The sequence below is a fragment of the Meles meles genome, chromosome 17 (assembly GCF_922984935.1).
Source record: "Meles meles chromosome 17, mMelMel3.1 paternal haplotype, whole genome shotgun sequence".
Lineage (NCBI taxonomy): Eukaryota > Metazoa > Chordata > Mammalia > Carnivora > Mustelidae > Meles > Meles meles.
Genome location: NC_060082.1, coordinates 22,391,970 through 22,405,271, shown reverse-complemented (window position 1 = coordinate 22,405,271; position 13,302 = coordinate 22,391,970). Strand labels below are relative to the sequence as shown.

Here is a 13,302-nt window from a genome sequence, read left to right as displayed (position 1 = left end):
CTTCTTATTTTTTCCTTTAAAAATTATTCATTGGGGCACCTGGGTGGCTCAGTGGGTTAAGCCTCTGCCTTCAGTTCAGGTCATGATCTCAGGGTCCTGGGATCAAGCCCCGCATCAAGCTCTCTGCTCAGCAGGGAGCCTGCTTCCCCCTGTCTCTCTGCCTACTTATGATCTCTCTCTCTCTCTGTAGCAAATGAATAAAAAAAAATCTAAAATAAAAAATAAAAAAAAAATTATTCATTGAGCACTATGTGATAATATTGTTGGTGATATGGCAGCAAATAAGAGATACAAACATTCTTGTTATTGTGCAGCTTATATTTCAGTGTGAGAAACAGATAACACATAAGTGCTCAAAGCATCAGAAGATGGTTAAGTATCATGAGAAAAATAAAGCAACAAAAAAGACAAAAACCATGATGGGTTTTAGGTAAGAGGGAACCAACAATTTACAATAAAGTGGGTTGGAAACATCTTTGTGAGGAAGCAAAAAATGAATAAGGATCTAAAAAGCTGACGCAGCAGAGGGAGTCAGGCAGCTATCTGGAAGAACAGCATCCAGGCAGTGAGCATTAAATGTCTTGGCAAGGACGTGTGTTCATGTTCAAGGAATAGTAAAGGAGACCAGGTTGACTTTAGCTGGTGAATAAAGAGAGGGAATTAGGAAATGAGGTCAAACCATGAAGGAGAAAGGTGCAAGTCACATGCTCTGCAATGGAGTAGACCAATTTGCGGGTTTGATGAAGGGAAATTGCCATAAAATGATTAATACTTCATCAGAGTATTCTGGCTGCTGAATGTAAAATAGTCTCTACAGGGTAAGAGTTAAAACAGTGGTATCAGTAATCCAGGGGGAAAACGATGGTGACTTTGAACAAGATGTTAATAGAAAAGGGTAAGACGAGGTCAGAATTTGAAGGTAGAACTAACAGGACTTACTAACAAATTGGAAGTGGACTATGATAAAAAGAGAAAAATTAATGATGGCTGGCTCCAAGGATTTGGAAGAGAATCATAATATGGTATTCAGTTTTCTCTCACTGTGCTTTCCAGAAAGTCAACCTTCCCTGTATAAGCTAGATCTCTTGCATTCATCTTTAATATTAACCATAAGTGAGAACTTTCTCTTAATATGTTCTGTACTAAAGTTTTATTTACATGGTCCCATTTGAAGGAAATACACTATTATTACCCACATTTTATACACGAGGAGTTTATACTCAACATACTGTAGGGCCATAAATTACTCATCCGTTCGCCATTCCCAAACAACCATTTTTAAGGACAAGAACAACAATGTATCAATTTCTGTATGCCAAACACCTGGAAAAATTACCTTCCTCAAAATTGCTGCCCATTTCTATTTTGAATGAATGGATGAAATGAATTATTGATGAAGTTTTTTAAGTGTAGTGATTTGAATTACAGCATAATTCCTTATTATGTCATCAAATATGTGTCCTTATGTGACCCACAAATCTATTTGCAGTTCTTCCCAAATGTATTACTTTGGCATGTTAAGAGAATATAATGTATATATATTCTCTTAACATGCCAAACTTATACATTTTTTTTCTTTTGTAAACTTGTCCTTGAAGACTAAGAATAATTTAAAAATTTTCTAACTGTTCTCTTATTATAAATTTATGTACATGCAGGCTATTTCAAATGTAATCGAGTGAATAATAATCTCATTTGAGTAGTTTTTCATTATGTTATAGATTTCTTTTTACTTTTTAAAATTATTAATTTAAATTAATAAAGAATGGTCATATAGTGGAATGAAGTAACTAACAGTATATGTAGTCCTCTTTAATTAAAAGTTGTTTCTAGTCAGGGCGCCTGGGTGGCTCAGTGGGTTAAGCCTCTCCCTTCGGCTCAGGTCATGATCTCAGGGTCCTGGGATTGAGCCCTGCATTGGACTCTCTGCTCAGCGGGGAGCCTGCTTCCCCCTCTTTCTTTGCCTGCCTTTCTGCCTACTTGGGATCTCTCTCTCTGTGTCAAATAAATAAGTTAAATTAAAAAAAAGTTGTTTCTAGTCAATGTTTGTGCCAAAACTTATAAAAACAAGGAGAAAAGGATCTAGCTGAGTCAATGGAATATTCAAACAAAACTGTTACTATTTTTTACATTAATAAAGTTATTACTGATTTCTTGTACATTGTACTATATTGAAAATTAATATATCATTAGAATTGGTTCAGTGCCTAAGATTCTTTGAAACCTGCATTAGTACTATAAGAATAATTCTCATGGCCACCAAAGCCTCTGTTTAACCAATGCCATTTTTAAATATATTTTAACTAAACCTCATATAAAGAATTATCTAGAGCTTTTTACTTTATATCTGGTTAAGTCTTGTGACACAACTGACAATCATGTTATTCAATAATACTGAAGAATTATTTGGCTTCGCTTGTTCCTATCAATTTAGTCTTAAGTTAGAAAGATACTTTCTTTTTTCTATAAAATTGAAATGGTGAGACTAAGAGGTAATAAACTTAGCTGGAGTTTATTGTCCTTTTAAATTTCTCAGCTCGGTATAAGTTTACTAGTTACATCAGCTCTGTCAGGAGCTCTAGGCAGACCACAGGCAATCAAAGTACCACGCTTTCTCACACAGCATAGGTGGTACAACTGCAGAGAAAAGTAAGCCCACCCTGATGGTGAACATTCTGACATACACACTACCCTACTTCATAAAACTAACAGGTGTCTCATTATAATGTAAGAACAGAAATCACTGTAACTGAGGACTTTATGTTACTTTGGCCTTTAAGTTACTTGGCTTAATCCCCACATCTAACAGCATGATATGTATTATTTTACCCATAAGGAAAATGAAACCTTAAAGAGTTTAATAGAAGTACTCAAGATAACTGTACAATTGAATAAAGCCCCGGTCGATTTGAGTCTTCATGTCACCTCCTTCGCACTCCACTATGGCCAAGCCCTGTCTGGAAATTTGAACTTGAGGTTGTCTCCAAAATTTTATTATTATAATCTGAGTTATCCGAGTTTTATCAAGGGTTTGCTTGATTAAATATGCATTTCAAAAATATCACATTGTCTTTAGTACATTGAAAAGACCAGAAGGGTCTCAAGGATGTGTAGAGAAAATATTTAAAATATTGTGAGAGAATTCCAGCCCTGATAGAATGCACACTTTAGAGAGTGGGGTAGGCTTGAGGACTGTTTGAGCAAGTAATTAGAAAATGTTTGGCACTGATAGAAACAGAGTTGAGGGGCGCCTGGGTGGCTCAGTGGGTTAAAGCCTCTGCCTTCGGCTCAGGTCATGATCTCAGGGTCCTGGGATCGAGCCCCGCATCGGGCTCTCTGCTCCGCAGGGAGCCTGCTTCCTCCTCTCTCTCTGCCTGCCTCTCTGCCTACTTGTAATTTCTGTCTGTCAAATCAATAAAATAAAATAAAAAAAAAAAGAAAAGAAAAGAAACAGAGTTGAACTCAGTAGATGTTAGCCCAATGCTTTGGCCAATGCTTAGAGCCATTTGGAGAAAAGCACTTGGGGGCAACCCAAAGTTTCCCCATTGTGAAGATGAGCCACAGTTCCCAAATCACATACCAATTTACCAGAAAGTCTGTAAAGACAGTTTGCCTCTCTAAAATGATTGTGTGAACCTAATTGTCATTTTTATATGCTTTTGACCAAGATACAGTCCAACAATATCTGCAAAGTCTACCTATATCCTTCAGCCAAAAAGCAGAAATGAGAAAGATAAACATGAACAGCAATGAACAAACATGAAACCTCTCTATCAAATAAGGCAGATTACACTATTAGCATAAGTAAAATAGTTTTCATAGTAAATCATACATAATGTGATCTGAGATAATGATCAGTGTGCTAAATCCTAATAAAGTCAATTAAGTGGTAAGAAAATTTTGCATGACTATTCTACGGAGGGTTTCAGGGTGAGCTTCTCTGAGGAGGTGACCTTTGAGCAGAGACCCAAATAAAACAAGAAGATTAACCACATGAATATGAGGGAAAAGCATCTGCATAGTCACAGCAAGGGTAATACCATGATTTTGATACATCTGAGGAAAAAAGAAAGTTCCCTCTAATTTGTAAGGTTCTAACAATTTCTATCTGTTGGTAAGAATAAGAAAGCTTCCCATTAAATCACTTTACTTTTCATCAATATCCCTCTTCCATTTCCTCTTCCACTCCCTACCATGGCCTCCTCTATTGTCCAGCTGAGATTGCACAGGCTGGTAATATTTCCACCCTAAATATTCAGTAAATGTGTCACTGAAACCACCTGTTTGGGAAGACCTTATTTATGGACACTTTTAGTTTACAGATTCAATTTCTTGAATAGATATGCAGATGTTTAGATTATTCCTTCTTAACTGAGTTTTAGCAGCTTATGTCCTTAAGGAATTGGTTCGTTTCATCTTAGTTGTTGAACTTATGGGCATTTTTGTTCTTAGTATTTCCTTATTATTCTGTTAATCTCTATAGAGATAATAGTAATGTCTGATCTTTAATTATCAATATATATAATTGATGTTTTCTCTCTTTGTCAATGTAGTTTAGAGGTTTATCAATTTATCCATTTTCTTAAAGAAGCAGCTCTTATTTCCATTTTTTATAATGTTTTGTGTTTTCAATTTCATTTATTTTTCCTCATATTAATTTTACTCCTTTCTTTTCCTTGATTTAGTTATAATTGACTTTTCTTTCTCTACTTTCTTAAGGCAAAGCTCAATTACTAACATTAGACCTCTCTCTTTTTCGCATTAGTATTCAATGTTATGCTATAAATTACTCTCTAAACACTGCTTTATGTTTATCACATCCATTTTTATATGTTGGATTTGATTTACATATCCAGAAGTGGGGATTACTGGATCATATGGTAGATCTAGTTTTAACTTTTTGAGGAAACTCCATACTGCTTTCCACAGTAATTGGTCTACTTCACATTCCCAAAGACAGTATAGAAGGGTTCCAATTCCTCTATAACCTCACCAGCATTTGCCATTTTTTATTATGGGGATCATAACAGGTTTGAGGTAACAACCCGTAGTGGTTTTGATTTTCATTTCTTTGATAATTAATGAATGAGCCCCTTTTCATATATGTGTTAACAATTTATATTATTCTTTGGAGAAATAATCTCTAAGTCCTTTGTCCATTTTTTAATCAGGTTATTTGTGGTTTGTTTGTGGAGTGTTTGTTTTGTTTGTTTACTTTTTCACCACTGAGTAGTAAGGGGTTCCTACATATTTTGGATAGTAACTCCTTGTCAGATAGATGGTTTGCAAATATTTTCTACCATTCCACAGGTTCCCTTTTCAATCTGTTGATTGCTGTACAGAAGCTTTTAGTTTGATATAGTCCACTTGCTATATTTGGTTTTCTTGTCTGTGCTTTTTGTGTGTTAAATCCAAGAAATCATTGTCATGACCAACATTGAAAGGTTTTTCCTCTATGTTTTTTTCAAGGATTTTTAAAGTTTTAGGTATTATTTTTAAGTCTTTAATCCATTTTCAGTTGATTTTTGTGTGTGGTGTAAGAAATTCTTTTTCCGTTTTTTTAAAAGATTTTATTTATTTATTTGAGAGAGATAGAAAGTGAATAAGAGAGAAAGCACAAGCTGGGTAAGGGGCAGAGGGAGAAGCAGGCTCCCCGTGGAGCAGGGAGCTGGACATGGGGCTCTATCCTGAGACTTGGGCACATGACCTCAGCTGAAGACAGACACTTAACCAACTGAGCTACCCAGGTGCCCCCTTTTTCCATTTTTAAAATCAACTTTAAGACATTTTGGATTCTCAATATTTTATTTACTCATTATCTTCAACAATTGAGTTGTTCTTTTTGTAGCTATTCAAGATCATATTCTAAAAATGACTGATTTAATATTTATGGAGGCCTTTAAAATTATTGATTACTTCAGAATTTCTATCTGGTAAAAAGCTGAAAAATGTCTGGAGTTCATATGTAATACTACTGTGAACTCCTCTGGGCCCTGACACCCCTGACAGAAATAGGAACTCCTTCCTCTCTGCCACCAGATGATCCAATGCCTGATGGTCTCATTGTCTTTATAGCATTGCACTGTTACTGACTGTTTGCATGCTTCATTTTTCCACGTATGGAAGAGTTTTGAGCTCTTTGTATCCCAGCAGTGACATAGTTCTTGGCACAGTATATATACTTATCAGTGTTTGTTGAATACATGCCCCCCAAAATACTATGCAAATAATTTAAGCACTCAGGTTCATTGTTGACAGTGTTAAATGATACAATTCTATCCAAATCACTGAAGTTCTGCTTGTTTTGCTTGTTTCAATTTTCTCTTCCACTGCAATTCAGCAAATATGTACTAAGTACATTTTTTTTTTTTGGTAAATACAAGGATGAAAAGATTATCTTAAATAGTTACAATCTAAGATCAGAGGTAAGCACAATAGCATTGAAATGTAGGCGGAATGTGGAAAGTATAATAAAATATTCAATGCAAAATAATGTATTAACACAAAAGACAGGGGATATTCCTTCTCTAAGTCTTCCTGAAGGAATTTGAATGGGTGAGATTCATACACTTTATGTCAGAGAATAGGAAAAGGGATATTTCAAGAATATAAAGTAATGAGATAAGATGATCAAAAATTGTCACAGAAGTCTAATTCAGATGAAATATAGATACCGTAGAGTCTTTAATCAGAGAAGGAAAGAAAATGTATGTGCGCATGTGTGTGCACACATGTGATCAACCTCATTAAAACCAGTGAAAATCCAGTGAGAGAGTGGCAGTGGAGACAAACCTTAATATAAATGTGAGAAATGTCATGGAAATGAAGCTCAAAGGCAACCTGTCTGCATATAGCCTGATGCTGTGAGAACACATATAGTAATCAAGAAAGAATAGAAAGAAATAATGAGAGCTCAGAGGATGGAATTCTGTGTAAAATATATATTTGGGAGACAAAATAGTATTTAAATTCATAAACTGATTTTAATAACAATTGGTATAAACGTTTACACTATACATTTTAATGTTTAGTAATGTTTTGAATCAAATAGTGTTTGGGGTTTTTTTCCTAACCTCATCTTTATTGCGTGTTTTGTCCTAATGGAATTTGGAGTACTAAAGTTTTTAAGGGTCTGTGGTTGTTAATTACCATATTCACTTCCTTCGGAATTTATATAAATTACTCTTGCACCTGACAATAAGGTGATTATAATTGAGTCATCCTACCTTTGCTTATTTCATAGTAAATGCAAAAATCTCCAGGTATTAATCAACTTTTTAAGTCATAGAATCCATGACTCTCCTGAAAGCCATGGGAAATATATAATCCTGTACTTTGTGAGCACAGTACACCTCGCATCAGGACACTCATAAAAGTGCATAATCTTCCATTACTTTATTGCCACTTTGTGTTATAGCCATTTAAAAACCAACTTTAAATGTATCCTGAGAGTTAAGGAACGATGCTATGCTTTAGATTCTTTTTTATAACTTTTTAGTAATGTGTCCCATATGTTTCCTTGCTATGGCTTCATAACAACATTTAGGAGGGTTTGTGCTGGTACCTTTGCATATTAAAATAGTTTACACATAAAATAAGGGCTTAACTCTCTGATTTGTAAGGAGAAAATTGAGCAAGTTAATCCAACAGTACCCTAAATTTCTTTATATGCAGATCAATCACTAAAGTAAAAGGGAATTGGCAGATAATTCAGTTTCTCTGCCTATAAGCAAATTTCTATCTAAATTAACATATACATTAAAAAGCCAAGGGCCTACAGGTTATTTAGCTCCCCAATAACAGATTTTCAAGTCCTTCAGTATACTTAACCTTCTTCTAGCAATTCCAATGACTCTCAGTTACTCATAAATGAAAAATATGATCATTGCACTCTCCCCACCCTCTACATTGAAACCCTCATATACCTGATGAACAGTAGTAAGAATTCATCAGGTATCTCTTCTCTTACCTAAATTATATATATAATTATATATAAAACATATATAAAATATATATTACATATTTAATTTTTCTCTTTTATTGCATACTTTTTTTCCTTTTTTTTTTTAAGCTTTTATTTATTTGACAGAGAAAAACACAGAGAAAGAAGAAACACAAGCAGGGGAGCAGCAGAGGGAGAGTGAGAAGCAGGCTTCCTGCTGAGCAGGGAGCCCTATGTGGGACTCAATCCCAGGACCCTGGGATCATGACCTGAGCCGAAGGCAGATGCCCAATGACTGAACCATCCAGGTGCCCCTACATACTTCCAAACTGTATACTTTACAAGGTATTTGAGAAAAATAGTTTCATGGGAATGTGTCAGTTAGACTAAAAGTTATGACCTTTTTGAGAGACTTCTCAATGTCTTTGACCATATCAAGTAGACAGTACGAAATAGCTTGTCCATACAATAAGTAGACAATTCTCACCTTAAAGTATAATGATGTACCTTTAAATGTGAATATTCTTTTTGCTTTTTGTTATAAAACAAAAATTTTCTTTCTAGTTTGTGATTAATACCTTCCTGTCCTGTGAGCACTTATTATAATTTTTAAATATTAGTAGGGATTTTTAATCACTAATAGACCACAACTGAACACATCACGTTGCTTCCTTAACTCCGTTTTTCTCATGAGTATTTATTAGTAAATATTCTTTTTTGACTCTTTCATCGTAATTTCCCTTGTACCCAAGTATATCCTTGTACATTTTCCCCAAGCTTGCAGAGTTCTAACTACTACAATTTTATTTCCTAACTCAGGTTTGAGCTGTGTACTTAAAATTCCAAACAGAATTGGGCATGAGGCTTTACATGTTTTAATATTTGCTGTTATTTCAATCCGAAAAGTATACATGATAGACTATATAATGAAAATATATGATTTTTTCAGTTTTTCCTCAATAATGGCTAAATTTTGAGGATGCATATAATTAAAAGCTCCTATACATTTGGAGTCTCTGTCTTTATTCTCATTTGTAGTATGATTTAAAAAACTTTTTAGTAAAGCCAAAAAAAAAAATTACTTCTAAATGCAATTCTTTGATGGGTCATTCCATTTTCTGACCGTCTCGACTCCTCCCCTGTCTGACAGCTACCAAGGAGAGAAGATGTGAAACTTGTCATTTTTCCTTCATCCACTGTGATAAACACATGTTTTATTCATTTGTACCTCAATTCTTCTGTGAAACTGCTCAGGAAAGTACAATAAGAAAGATATACTATAATGTAAGAAAAATAGACTATAATGTTTTGTTGATAAAGACCACTATTCTTTCAGGAATAGAATAGCATTTTCCAAAAATCAATTGATTCAACTATTTAACTTTAATTAAAAATAATGTGTCATTTTGTGATAGTTATAAAATTATCTTTTTTGAACATCAGGCATAAAATAAGCTAGAAAAATAACATTATTCAAACTACCAAAAAGTCGTCATAATTTTGTACAGTTTTCATGCAATCATTAGATCAAAAGTTCAGAGAATATAAAAAGGATCACATTTAGTATGTTTAAGCAGAGGATTTTAAAAGAAAAAAATGAATATTATGAAACTTTAATTTTAATAAAAGAGATAAATTTATAGCCAGAACTTACATAAGGACAAACTTGATGTAAAAACAGATTCTTGGATTTTTTGATTATTGTTGTTGAAGAGCAGTGAAAATATTGTTAAATCTACTGAAGAATGAGAAAAAAGTTTAGTAACTAAATGTAGTGAACATCAGACCATATGATTTATATAACTTATTTAGTAGTAACAAAACATTATGAAATAGATTTATAATTCTCATTTTATGCATAAAGAAAGGGAGAAGTTTAAATATGTTTCCCAAAGGCACATATCTAATAAGCAGAGACTCTTAAATTTAAAACTGTGCATATCTCACTAGGGAATCCATCTAATGTCCACTACATGACAAATGTATAATGAAGAGAAAACACAGAAGTCAATGACTTACATTACATCAAACATATGTAAGTGCTTAGTATATATTTAGTGACTCAATGAACTCTTATCTTTTCATGCAACAGAAATCACTGAACACACATGACAAATTTTAAAAGCAAGGACTATACTTGATGACAAAAATCCCACAAATGGGGATGTAGAGAATGGCAAAGTCCATAAACAGTACCATGCTAGAGACACAGGCCATGAAAAAGTGCAGGATCCTACTTTGCTTCATTTGTTTATTTATTATTTTTAATTTGTTTTTTTATTTTTTAAAGTTTTTTATTTATTTATTTATTTTTTTTTATTAAAGAGCACAAGCAGGGGGAGCAGCAGAGGGAAAGGGGAAACCAACTCCCTACTGAGCAGGGAGCCCAACACTTTGGGGCTCTGTCCCAGGACTCTGGGATCATGACTTGAGCCAAAGGCAGATGCTTAAATGACTGAGCCACCCAGGCAACCCTCCTACTGAGTTTAGATTAAAATATACCTATTTCCTGAATTGTTGTCATGAATTAAACAAACAAGGAAACAAACAACTCTTATTTATGCCAGTTTTGATATTTAACATGTGTTCTTAGATACTGCATTATTTATTAGAAAAAGGGCAGTCTGATCCATTTTGTTGATCATAATGAAAGAGAATATTGATAATTTATGGATGAACACAAGGGAAGTACCTAAGGAACAAGCTGAGGAGATGTGGGCAAGAGATCCTGTGTTGTAGTTGAATCAATTATTGGTCCAGATATCTTACTCTCCAAGGTAGTATTATACATTTGTGTTTTTTTTTTTTTTTTCAGTATTCCAAGAATCATTGTTTATGTACCACACCCAGTGCTCCATGCAATATGTGCCCTCCTTAATACCCACCACCAGGCTCACCCATTCCCTCAACCCTCTCCCCTCCAAAACCCTCTTGTGTTTCTCAGAGTCCACAGTCTCTCATGCTTCATCTCCTCCTCCAATTTACCCTAATTCACTTTTCCTTTCCTTCTCCTTATGTCCTCCATGTTATTCCTTATGCTCCAAAAGTAAGTGAAACTATATGATAACTGCCTTTCTCTGCTTGACTCATTTCACTCAGCATAATCTCCTCCAGTCCCATCCATGTTGATAAAAAAGTTGAGTATTCATCCTTTCTGATGGAGGCATAATATTCCATTGTATATATGGACCATATCTTTTTTATCCATTTGTCTGTTTAAGGGCATCTTGGTTCTTTTCATAGTTTGGCAATTGTGGCCATTGTTGCTATGAATGTTGGGGTACAGATAGCCCTTCTTTTCACTATATTTGTATCTTTGGGGTAAATATCCAGTAGTGTAATTGTTGGGTCATAGGGTAGCTCTATTTTTAATTTTTTGAGGAACCTCCACACTGTTTTCCAGAGTGGTTACACCAACGTGCATTCCCACCAACAGTGTGAGAGGGTTCCCCTTTTTCCTCATCCTCTCCAACACACGTTGTTTCCTGTCCTGTTAATTTTGGCCATTCTAACTGGTGTCAGGTGGTATCTCAATGTGGTTTTGATTTGAATTTCCCTGATGGCTAATGATGATGAACATTTTTTCATGTGTCTGTTATAGATATAAGCTTCAAGGTAATCCTTTTTCCCTATTCAATACTACCCCTATATATATATGAGTTTTAATTTCCCTGTATCTCTGCAAAGTTGAGTCCTTTAATGAAGATAACAGGATACACTCAGGAAGAACTGAAGTAATCTTCCTCGCCCACATTGAGGGTTTATAACCACCTTCCCATCTTATTCTTCTGTAAATGTTTCTGTGTATTTGTTTTTGTACTATATAATTCTTATTCTTGGGGTTCATTTTGACTGCTTTTTTATTTCTTTTACTTTTGTCTGTCTTTTTGTTCATTTTTGTTTATGTACCTTATAAATCATACTTTTGGCTGGGTTTTTCTTTCTTTCTTTTTTTTTCCTCTCTTCTTTTTTCTTTTTCTTTCTTTTTGATGGTGACTTCCAATTGCTCTGAAACTTTCCAAGGTGCTCCTTGACTGGATCATGGTTGATATATTCAGCTGTACATCCCCTCAACTACTTCTCACCAAAATGGCTAGGAGGAGGAACACCCAACAGAGAAAAAATTCAGAGACTGTGACCTCTGCCACAGAATTATTGGATATGAACAAAAACAATATGTTAGAAATGGAATTCAGGGTAACAATTATCCAGGCAATGGCTAGGTTGGAGAAGACCATTAGCAGCAACAGAGAATCTCTAAGTGTGGAAGTGAGAGCTGATCTGGCAGAATTTACAAATGCCATTAATGAGATCCAATCTAATCTAAATACTCTAATAGCTAGAGTAAATGAGGCAGAAGATTGAATTAGTGATCTGAAAGACAAATTGATAGAAATGAAGGATCAGGAGGAGGCATGGAACAAACAGCTCAGAAGCCATGAAAACAGAATTAGGGAAATTAAGATGCCACAAAACATTCCGATGTCAGAATTTATTGAGATCCCTGAGCGGGTGGAGAGAGAGAGAAGACTTGAAGATATAGTTGAACAAATACTGGATGAAAATTTCCCTAATCTGGGGAATGGAACAAGTATTCCTGTCCTAGAGGCAGAGAGGACACCTCCCAAGATCAATGAGTCTAGAGACCTCCAGACACTTAATTGTGAAATTCATGAATCATAAATTCAGAGAGGATGTCTTAGGGGCAGCTAGGAGGAAGAGATTCCTTATGTACAGAGGAAGGACCATAAGAATAACTTCAGAGATGTCCACAGAAACCTGGCAAGCCAGAAAGGGTTGGCAAGACATACTCTGGGCACTAAATGAGAAGAACATGCATCCAAGAATAATACTTTATCCAGCAAGGCTGACATTCAGAATGGATGGAGAGACAAAGAGCTTCCAAGACCCGCAAGATTTAAAAGATTATGTGACCATCAAGATGGCATTACAAGATATATATTTGTAGTTTTGACACATATTCCTTCGGTCAGAATTTCTATCCCTACCATTGGATTCTGAGTTTTGAAATGTAACTTGCTTTGGCCAATGACATATTAATACTGGAAGCTTGAAAAGGATGCGTTTGGAGGTTTCCTCTTGTGCACTAATGATCTGCAATAAATACAGTAACCAAATAATCATTATTTTACAGTAACCAAATAATCATTATCACAGTATGGGTTACATGAGGCATTCCATATGCTCTGGGAAAATTCTGTTTCCAAAATGTTGTTCCAGAAATTCCAGAATAAGAGACATAAAGAACAGATTCAAATCCAATCTGAAGTTTGAAGCCTGAAATCTAGACTATTCCAGTCAAGTTGTAACTGTTCCACAGAACACTAAACATTAAATTA

At 34.8% G+C, this 13,302-nt stretch overlaps 1 pseudogene; it reads left to right on the top strand.

The window, feature by feature from the left end:
- Nucleotides 1-861: 861 nt before the first annotated feature.
- LOC123927592 overlaps nucleotides 862-13,302 on the top strand; it is a 161,713-nt pseudogene continuing 149,272 nt past the window's right edge.